The sequence below is a fragment of the Chiloscyllium punctatum genome, chromosome 14, assembly GCF_047496795.1.
Source record: "Chiloscyllium punctatum isolate Juve2018m chromosome 14, sChiPun1.3, whole genome shotgun sequence".
In the NCBI taxonomy this organism is placed as follows: domain Eukaryota; kingdom Metazoa; phylum Chordata; class Chondrichthyes; order Orectolobiformes; family Hemiscylliidae; genus Chiloscyllium; species Chiloscyllium punctatum.
This window is the reverse complement of record NC_092752.1, coordinates 62,185,626-62,196,565: the sequence shown is the minus strand read 5'-3', so window position 1 is coordinate 62,196,565 and position 10,940 is coordinate 62,185,626. Positions and strand designations below refer to the sequence as shown.

The window sequence follows — 10,940 nt, the reverse complement described above, 5'->3', positions numbered from 1 at the left end:
ATGACTCCCTGACTCTTGTAACCAGTTTCCTAACCAATAAAGGCAAGCATTCCATTTGCCTTCGTAAACAGCTAATTACTCGCATGGTCACTTTCAGGGAGCCATGGCCTTGAACACCAAGATTCCTTTGAATAATAAAGCTGTGAGGGTGCTGCCATTAACTATCTACTTTTCCTTAACATTTGAGCTTCCAAAGTGAAACACCTCACACTTGTTATGGATTAATCTTCACCTTTAATTTCTCTGCCCAGAGCTGCAATTTATTTCTTTTCCTGCTGCATTATTTGGCAACCCTCGACATTGTCCCCAACTGCACTGAACGCTATATCATCTGCAAACTTATTAATTCCCCAATTAGATTTTAATCCATTTCACTTCTATATAATTGTATCGCAAACAGAAGGGTTCCAGTACAGATCCCTGTGGAAAAAAGACAGAAAATGAGGGAAATACAGAATTTTTGAAGAAATGAGGTTTTTTCAATGACAGAACTATTCTGATGAATAATCTTCTATGGTGTGATTTTTGTTTTTAAATTAACCCAATGTTTTAATTCTCAGTTTTCTGATCTTAATAAATATCCAGTACACACTGCTTTGATAATATTGAATCATTTTAAGTTTTGATTTCTAACATTAATTATTATTTGATTGTTATTTCAATTCTCACACCATCATGAGATTCACATTTTAGTTGAATCCATTATTTCTTAGTGCCAGTATCATAATGAAATATTGACATTCTTTTCAGGTCAACACACCTGCAATCAACCAAAGTTTTCTCATCCAACACTCATTCTAACTATCTCATTCTCTTTGATTTGAATTCTCGTATTAATGGAAGGATCATTAATCAGTCTTATCAATTAAGAGATGGCTAATTATTTTTCACAAAAATATTTCATTTTTTCCCCAATATATTGCACAATTACATTGCAATAAGGGTTTTCTCATTTTTCTTAGATTTGTTATCAGCCATTTTAAAACTAATTATTGTCAATATCGAACCAGTAATCATTGCTGAAATCCAATATCTACAGCTGTCAATGTGGAGCTATGGCTCAATACATCAACTGACGTAAACAATATTGCACTCTGCAATCTCTTAATCTTGGCAAAAATAATTTTAAGTGTGGAAGCTTAGCTGGATTGAATTGATTGTGAGCAAAAGTGCAGTCTGAAGAAAGGTCACTGGCCTAAAAGTATTTCCACTGATTTCTCCCCACAGAGGCTGCCAGACCTGGTGAGTTATTTTCCAGCAATTACTGATTTGTTTGTGATTTTCAGCATCCACAGTTTTTTTTACATTCTCATATTGATTATATTGCACTTCAGTTCTAACATTTCTACATTTCTGATTATTACAATAAGAGCTAAGTATTTTTCATGTTAAGCATTATTTAAATTTCACGAGTTTCTTGTGTAAATAAACCAGAATTAACAAATGTTTGTTCTATGCATTTACGATAAATCTTGAATTCTTCGCCATAACAATTTTTTGAAAATGAAGGAAGTTGTCTTTCGCTGAGTAGCCACATTGAATAACTAATGCTTTATTTCCAATTCATGTGCATTACAAAGCAGGTTAATTTTTATTTATGTAGATGAATAACTGCCTCAAACATATTGACTTACTTGATTCGCATGAGATTTATGTTTACTTAAGACCATTGTTGCTTCGTTCCTTCAATATTAGAAATTACTAATTCCTTTTATTGGCCCATTACACACTGGAACTGTCTAATACAATCCTAGTCCAATTATAATAATAAATATCTGAGTAGTTTTCCCTGTGAATAAACACACTAAATATCTGATTATAGTCCTGCCCTTCCTGCAGGGGAATATTATGGAGGACTCTGGTAATGTCTGTACTAGTAGACCCGGGGCATGGGTTCAATTCCCACATTCAACAGAGATGTGTCAAAACACCTCACAGTTTATTAGAAAATATCTAAGTGTCGACTGAATTGCTTTTCAACCAACATTGTCTCAACTTGTAACTGTTGTTCATTATAATGATCACAACATCTTGAATTTATTTGCGTCACATCACTGATTAAAGTATGAATGTTATGACGATGCTTCTAAATACCTCTCAACTTTTAATAACTTTGTAGTCTTAAAGATTCTACGGTGTAAATAATATTTAAGGTGAGGGGGAAAGATTTAAAAGGGGTCTGAAGGCAACTTTTCCACACAATGTGTTTCACATATTGGGATGAGCTGTGACAGGAAGGGCAGTGACTGGTACACTTACAACGACTAAAAGACTTTTGGACAGTTTATTGGAGAGAAAACGTTCAAAGGGGTTTGGGACAAACACAGTGAAATGGGACTAGTTTAGTTTAGGAAACCTGGCCGGAATGCCACGTTAGGCTGAATGGCCTGTTTCCGTGCTGTATCAGACTAGCATTCTACAATTCAAAATTCACTGTGATTGGTAAAGGCAACAACAAACGGGTGGTAATTCTATTCTGTGTCCATAAAAAAGTGACATGAATTTTAAATAATTTTGTCATATGAAATAGTTCGCTCTTATTGTGATTAGAAATACAATGAATGTGAGGATTGAAGTGAAATATAATTAAATCAATTCAACTGTGTTTCCATGGTTAAAATAAAAATTGATATTCACAATCATTGTGAGTTTGTACATTGCAATATCTTCACATTATTGCATGTACTGTGTCATTATTACGCATTTATACCCCCTACTGAACTGAACAATAATTAGATATTAGCAACACTGAGATTTTCGAAAATCTATCAGTACACTTAGAAGAAGGAGAAATTTAATTTTACTACATAACTGTGCAATATGGAGGCATGAACAGCAATTATTGCAGTGAAATGTAATTACAGTTCTCTGAATTCATAAGTCTAAGATTACTGTGATTATTCAAATGATCAAAAGTCACTTTTCAAAGCGTGTTAAATGCAAAATGATTGGTTCCATTGTGGGATAGTTGACCTGAAAACAATAGCATTGTTGCAATGGATTAAAATAAATTATGGATTAAAATAATATATGAATCTGACGATACACGTTAGAAAGACAAACAAATTATTCCGCAATTATTATAAGGATAATGAATTCCTAATAAATGTTGTATTCTGAACAAATAAATTCACTCAATATTTTAAAAGCACTTTGCTCTAGTGTTGATTAGACATACATTAAGATCAGTAAACTGAAGACTGAAATATAATACCTAGATTGATGGATTGAGGACAATAAATGAGCCATTCAATAATTATTGAAAAGAATTTATTTTTTTTTATCAAAATGCAGACAAAACAGAAGTAATGTATTTCATTCAATTAGTTTACTTGTAGAAGCATATGTTTTTAATTTATGTAATTTTATTCTGATCGATGTTCAAACATTTGTGTCTGAATTAGGAAGAAAATGAAAACATAATGAAAATTAATATCAGAGTGACCAAAGGATACAATCCGTGACATTTGATAGAAAAAGGTATTTGCATTATCTCATGACTATTTAATGTTAATAAATAATTAACTCCTCAGGTACTGAAGCAGTCCAAGTCCAACTAAAACAAGATCTGGTCAATATCCAGGCTTGGGCTGACACGGGGCAAGTAACATATATGCCACACAAATGCAGGCTATCACGTATAAGAAATAACCTAACCACCATCCCTTGACATTCGATGGTGTTACTATGACTGAACACCCACTATCAACATTATCCGGTGGATAATCCCCATTGATCAGGAACTGAATTGGTCTCACCACGTAAACACAGTGGCTTCAAGAGTAATTAAACTCCTGGCCCCTGAAATCTTGTCCAAACGCTACCAGGCACAAGTCAGAAGTGTGATGGAATACTCCCCACTTGCCTGGATGAGTGCAGCCCTAACAACAACTTAAGAAACTTGATACCATCCGGAATAAAGCAGCCCGCTTGATTGGCAATGCTGCAACTGAGCATCACTGGTGGTGAGGGTGGATGGTTGTGGATGTCCTATCGGCAATCTCTGCCTCTTCTTATTAACAAAGATAAAAGAATCTTACATTGCTCAACTTTCTCATCAAAACCGAGTACAGCATTCACCCCACCCCTCTTTTATACCAACCAGCAGCATTTCCACCACCAATAGCAGCTCCTCTTAAATTATTTTGTCAGTAACTTGTAATTAACTACAACTGAAAATGTATTGCTAGAAAAGCGCAGCAGGTCAGGTAGCATCAAAGGAGCAGGAGAATCGACGTTTCGGGTATGAGCCCTTATTCACGAAGGTCCTGAAGAAGCAGTGAACGACATTTTGAAATGATCTTTCTGAACATAATATAGATCAGGTTAAAACTGAAGTCGGTGTCTTACACAATTTGCTGCAAGGACACAGACAGTAGAATCTGAGGTGATCATGAGGATGTGGAGGTGAATGTGGGAGACAAGCTGGGACTGTGTTGGATTAGTCACGGTGAGAGGGAACAAATGGTGGATGCAGGGTTTCAGCAGATGATGGACTGACGCTCAGGTGAGCCATCGGAAACTGAGCAAGTGACCACCATCTAATAGGACAGAGAAACTGATCCATCAGCCTGAAACTGAGTGAGCACGTGGCTGACAGTGACTCCAACACAAGTGAATGGAAACATTGCTCAGAGCCTGTTTGTGTAACATTCAACACAACCAGGAAATGGAAAGTGAATAATTAGCTGAAAACAAGGCCACTGCTCTGTTAGAGTCAAAATCATTCAATGTTCAGTTATTGAATATTACTGACTCTCAGAATATTCGAACCTGCAGAATCACAGTAAAAGGGGAAAGTAAACAACATTCTTGGCAAAAACATAATGAACCAACTGCTTGTATAAAAACAGCTCAGAACAAAGGTGCTGAATCCTCCACAAACTGACAAACACAGGTACCATCAGTTTAGAGATAGACAATGAAATTCTTCAGAAAAACCCTTCCCTGCTGATGGTGTGTGGGAGAAACCATTCTCAGTGAGAACTGCCACTTATTTGCTTTGAAAAGAATCTCTGTTTCCCCTCAGAAAAGCAGGTGTGTCGCTCACTTACAGACTGACTTACAGACAAAGGAAACCTAATCTGAGACTCGCAGGTTAATTAAGCTATTAGTGACAGTCCATTGCACACAACAGATTCTAGTGAAACCAACAATGCAATGAAAAAGGTGAATTACTCTTTATAATCTTGCAGCCTCTTTCAATCAAATAATCCCAGTCAACTTCTAAACATTTTCAAACTATTAATATCAATGTATACATATTTATTTCCTTTCCTAATTTGCTCCACAGAATATATCTGTCTATTCTCTTCAAAATATATTTTAAATGGTCAATCCATAATCACAATTCATTTCGAATTATTCTTAGTGCAAAACAACTTGTAAACTAAAATTGTTTTCACGTCAATAATGACATTGGAAACTTTGTTATGTAGTTCAACCATATTTCCAAATATTGTTTACGTTCATTATTGAAGTGAAGCTAAAATTAAAGTCCATTTATTTTCTCTGATATCCTTCCATTACTTTATTCCCTAATAACAATGCCCATGTGTAATAGGTGACAAACTTTAAAATAAAATTGAATTTTCAATGCAAGATCTAGAACAACTAATCACATATTATTCAGTTCATTCATTGTCGTTGATTATGAGGGTCATTTTCACGGTATGATCACATTAAATTCACTTAAATAATCACAGTACAATTCTCACCTCTATAGATATGTCGAGTGAATGTCAAATTATTCTTATTTCAAGTAAAACCAAATTTACATTTTGCTCTGTTTTATTCCAGGAATGACAGAATATCTTACATTATTATGGGAAACAGGAACAAGTGAAGGTGGTGATCCTCAGAAGTGAGGCCTTAAAGCCAAAGGGCCAGGTGTTAGTTACATTGGGGGAGGTACCTAGTGACCCGCTCTCCTCAGAAGGCAGTGAGGATGGTGACACTGACTGGAATGGGTTAGATGACAAAGCGCACACGTATGAACAGAAGGACGGCAATGGGTGGGATCATCCACTGCCCTGTAAGGACCAGAAGGCCATGTCATTGGCACCACTGGGCATCGAAGCTCAACTTGGACTGACCGTAGGGAGCAACAAAGGGAACTGACAGAAACCAAACATGAACAGTTCACCCGCTCTATGATAGATGTTGGTGAGTTAACATCCAGCCTGATAGAGAAATGGTAATAATGGGCCTTATTGGGAGAATATGGATGAATTAGTTGAGGTACAGTGTCACCGATGATGGTGTCAGGCCAAAATCTCTCAGGCCAAGATACCCTGACATGTACATCAGAACCTGTCCCTGCGATGAGAATATGGGGGTGTGAGCTGGTTCCCCCCACTGCACAGCCGATCAGTGGCTCCAGGCATATACAGACATTATAGGGACACACTGGGGAGGGGACAGGATGAATGGGCTAAAATAACCTTGCTGGCTCAGGGACACAAGGGTTATATTGAAGATCACACAGAGACGAAGTCTGAGGTGGGTAAGGACCACAGGGGATTACCAAACCACAAACTGTGATGATGATATCAGTTTGTTGTTTTTAAACTAGGACCCCATTTAACTGTAATTATATACATGGGACTCCCAGTGGGAGATCCTTCTGACCACCTTCTGAAGTGGACCATGAGAGCTGAGGCAATCTCAGAAAAACAGGGGAATAGCTGCAGTACAGGGAGGGTAACCAGACTGGCAATGTTACAAGTGAAGAAGGAAAGGGCACATAGCAAAGGAACGTAGGCAGAGAGAGGGAGATAGATGTTCACATTGTGTGTGTGCATGTGTTCACTTAGGCACATGAATATTCATTGATGATGTGATTGCGAACCAGCAGAACAAATATTAATAAAAAGGAGTATCTATATCAATAACGGATATGGATTTGCCCCTTACCACCTCAATTACTAAAATGAGAGCAGTTGGAGAGGGAATCGAGGAAGCTGGATGAAATAAACCTCTCCCGACGCAGATCACGGATATGGCAAAACACATTCAGATATGGGTGTGGGAAACTGAGAAAGGGACCACTCTGGGAGTTGTCAGTTTATAACAGATCGGAGCAACTATTGATATAGAGACACAAACTGTAATATGGGAACAACCTGGACATGCTTGGGACAGGAAGCAAAGGAGAGGCGACATCTCTAGAGTAGTTACCTTGCAGGGAGACTGGAACAGTCAGAGAATCTGGGGAGTTATAGCTAGGACCCAAACAGCAGTGTGGATAACTCAAACAGGAATGTGGGTTATTACCTGTAGATACTGTAAAGATTGAGGCCCCTCTCACTCCCCACACAAACAGGATTCCATTAAAGCTGAGGAGGCAGTAATTGTGACAGTATCAGATTTACGGAACCAGGGAATAATCAGACCGACAGTATCCCAGACTAACGCCGGTCGGCTCATCCCACCTCACTATTGAGTATACCTCCCTCAGTAACCGCCACTAAAGGGTATCCTACATTAGCGAACCACACCACTGTATTTAATGGATGTAAATCGAACAGGATATAGTCTCAGCCCTTGATATTGTGAATGGGTTTTACCTATGGTCCATACCTGTGCACCTGGAATCCCAGAATAAGGTGGCGTTTACTGGCTGAGGAAAACAGTACACCTGGATCCAGTTACCTCAGGGATCCCACAATATTCCACTATATCCCACCGATATATGGCTGATGGAGTTAGTCACATTGATGTTACCAACACCTCATTACCTCAGTTGGTTAGAAAGAACATATCCAGATATTAAACAGAATATAGGGTCAGGTCAGGCAGGCCGGGCTTAAAATTAACCCACAGAGAGTGGGAAGGTAGGGAGAGATATACCTGGGACATCACATCAGGGAGATCAAATCAGGAAGGGAGAGTGGACAATCCCAGTGGAACGACAGACCATGATTTCAAAACTATTCACCTCCACACCATGAAGGGGGTAAGGCAAACTTTAGGATTGTTTAATTACTGTGGGAAGTTTGTGGAGAATTCTCCAGAATTGGCAGAACCATCACCAGCCCTGACAGAAGCATTGACATTAGTCAGGGAGTCAGCATATACACAGACAGTCAGCATGCCTTTGGTATTGTTCATGGCCATGTGTTGGCCTGTGCTCGGTGAGGGTACATCATCATGTCTGGGGGCCACATAGAGCACGAAGTACAGGTCAGAGAGTTAGTGGGAGCAGCTAACTATCCCAGTGAAGCAGCAATAATGAAGATCAGAGCTCACAGGGTCGTAGAAACCCCGCACCAACGGGGCAGTAGCTATGTGGGTAAGGCGAGTGAAATACTGACTGAAACAGGGCAGACATTTGGGGACGTGGTAGTGGCAGTAGCTGCAGAAGTGAGTAAGAGAAGTTTAAAGACCTTCGCAGATAGAGCCCCACAATTGAGAATAATTTCATCAATAGGCTTATAATTCTAGATTTGTACTGAAATCAAAATTCCACATCTGCTGTGATGGGATTTGAATCAGTGTCCCCAGAATATTACCTGGGTCTCTGGATTAACAGTTCGGCAACGATACCATGGGGCTGTTACCGAGCTACAAAGGGGCAGTTTTAAGGGTGGAAACCAAATCCTTGATCAAACTGGTAGAAATTAAGGAGAGCTGATAGAATGGAGGAGAATTGGAGGAAATGGGGGAAGAGAATGACCAAGTTTAGGTTCAAGGCAGCTGAAACTAAAGCCACCAACAGGGAGGAGAATAAAAGAAGAAACACTCACACAGCTGGAATTGGATAAATGCAGATACCTCAGGGAGGTGTGGAACTACGCTGGGAGGACAGGGTAGGTTAAAAAGCAGTGAACCACATTTTGAAATGATCTTTCTGAACATAATATCGATTAGGTTAAAACTGAAGTAGGTGTCTTACACAACTTGCTGCAAGGACACAGACAGTAGAATCTGAGGTGATCATGAGGATGTGGAGGTGAATGTGGGAGACAAGCTGGGACTGTGTTGGATTAGTCACGGTGAGAGGGAACAAATGGTGGATGCAGGGTTTCAGCAGATGATGGACTGACGCTCAGGTGAGCCATCGGAAACTGAGCAAGTGACCACCATCTAATAGGACAGAGAAACTGATCCATCAGCCTGAAACTGAGTGAGCACGTGGCTGTCAGTGACTCCAACACAAGTGAATTGAAACATTGCTCAGAGCCTGTTTCTGTAACATTCAACAAAACCAGGAAATGGAAAGTGAATAATGAGCTGAAAACAAGGCCACTGCTCTGTTAGAGTCTAGGCCTTTCAATGTTCATTTATTGAACATTATTGACAAACAGAATATTCTAACCTGCAGAATCACAGTAAAAGGGGAAAGTAAACAACATTTTTGGCAAAGACAGAATCAACCAACTGCTTGTATAAAAACAGCTCAGAACAAAGGGCTGAATCCTCCACAAACTGACAAACACAGATACCATCAGTTTAGAGATAGACAATGAAATTCTTCAGAAAAACCCTTCCTTGCTGATGGTGTGTGGGAGAAACCATTCTCAGTGAGAACTGCCACTTATTTCCTTTGGAAAGAATCTCTATTTCCCCTCAGAAAAGCAGGTGTGTCGCTCACTTACAGACTGACTTACAGACAAAGGAAACCTGTTCAGGGACTCGCAGGTTAATAAGCTATTAGTGACAGTCCATTGCACACAACAAGAGGTTAGACCACGACGGATTCTCGTCAAACCAACAATGCAATGAAAAAGGTGAATTAGTTTTTATAATCATGCAGCCTCTCTCAATCAAATAATCCTAGTCAACTTCTAGACATTTTAAAACTATTATTACCAATGTATTCATATTTATTTCCTTTCCTAATTTTCCTCCAAAAAATATATCAGACTATTCTCTTCAAAATATATTTTAAATGGTCAATTCATAATCACAATTCATTTCCAATTATTCTTAGAGCAAAACAACTTGCAAACTAAGATAGTTTTCATGTCAATAATGACACTGGACACTTTGTTATGTAGTTCAACGATATTTCCAAATATTGTTTTGGTTCATTATTGCAGTGAAGCTGAAATTAAAGTATATTTATTTTCTCTGATATCCTTCCATTACTTTATTCCCTAATAACAATGCCCATGGTGTAATGGGTGACAAGCATTAAATAAATTGAATTTTCATTGCAAGAACTGGAACAAATAATCACATATTATTCATTTCATTCATAGTCGTTGATTATCAGAAATTATTTTCATTGTATGATCACGTTAAATTCACTTAAATAACCACAGTACAATTCTAAATTCTATAGATGTGTCAAGTGAATGTCAAATTATTCTTATTCAAGTAAAACCAAATTCACATTTTGTTCTGTTTGAATCCAGGAATGACAGGATGTGTTACATTATTATGGGAAACAGGAACAAGTGCAGGTGGTGGCTCTCAGACTTGAGGCCTTAAAGCCAAAGGGTCAGGTGGGAGTTACAGTGGGGGAGGTACCTAGTGCCCCACTCTCCTCAGAAGGCAGTGAGGATTTTGACACTGACTGGAACGGGTGAGATGGTGAAGCGCCCACGTGTGGACAGAGGGATGGCAATGGGTGGGATGACCCACCGCCCTGTAAGGCCCAGAAGGCCATGTCTATGGCATCGCTGGGCATCAAAGCTCAAACTTGGACAGACAGGAGGGAGCAACAAAGGGAACTGACAGAAACTAAACCTGAACAGTGCACCCGCTGAACGACAGATGTTGGTGAGTTAACACCCATCTTGATAGAGAAATGGTAATAATGGGCCTTATTGGGAGAATATGGATGAATTAGTTGAGGTACAGTCTGACGGATGACGAAATCAGGTCAAGATCTTTCAGGCCAAGGTTCCCTGAAGTGTACAGCAGACATGTCCCTGCAATAAGAGGGTGAAGGTGCGAGCTGGATCCCCCCGTGCACCAAGATTATCCTGGGT

General features: G+C 39.0%; 1 long non-coding RNA gene across 1 annotated transcript in view; it reads right to left on the bottom strand.

The window, feature by feature from the left end:
* Positions 1–349: 349 nt before the first annotated feature.
* The window catches only part of LOC140485492 (uncharacterized), a 50,479-nt gene continuing 39,888 nt past the window's right edge, over positions 350–10,940 (bottom strand). Inside the window, exon 5 of the long non-coding RNA XR_011962353.1 lies at positions 350–420. This is a non-coding gene — a long non-coding RNA (uncharacterized lncRNA). The remainder of the gene's footprint in view (positions 421–10,940) is intronic.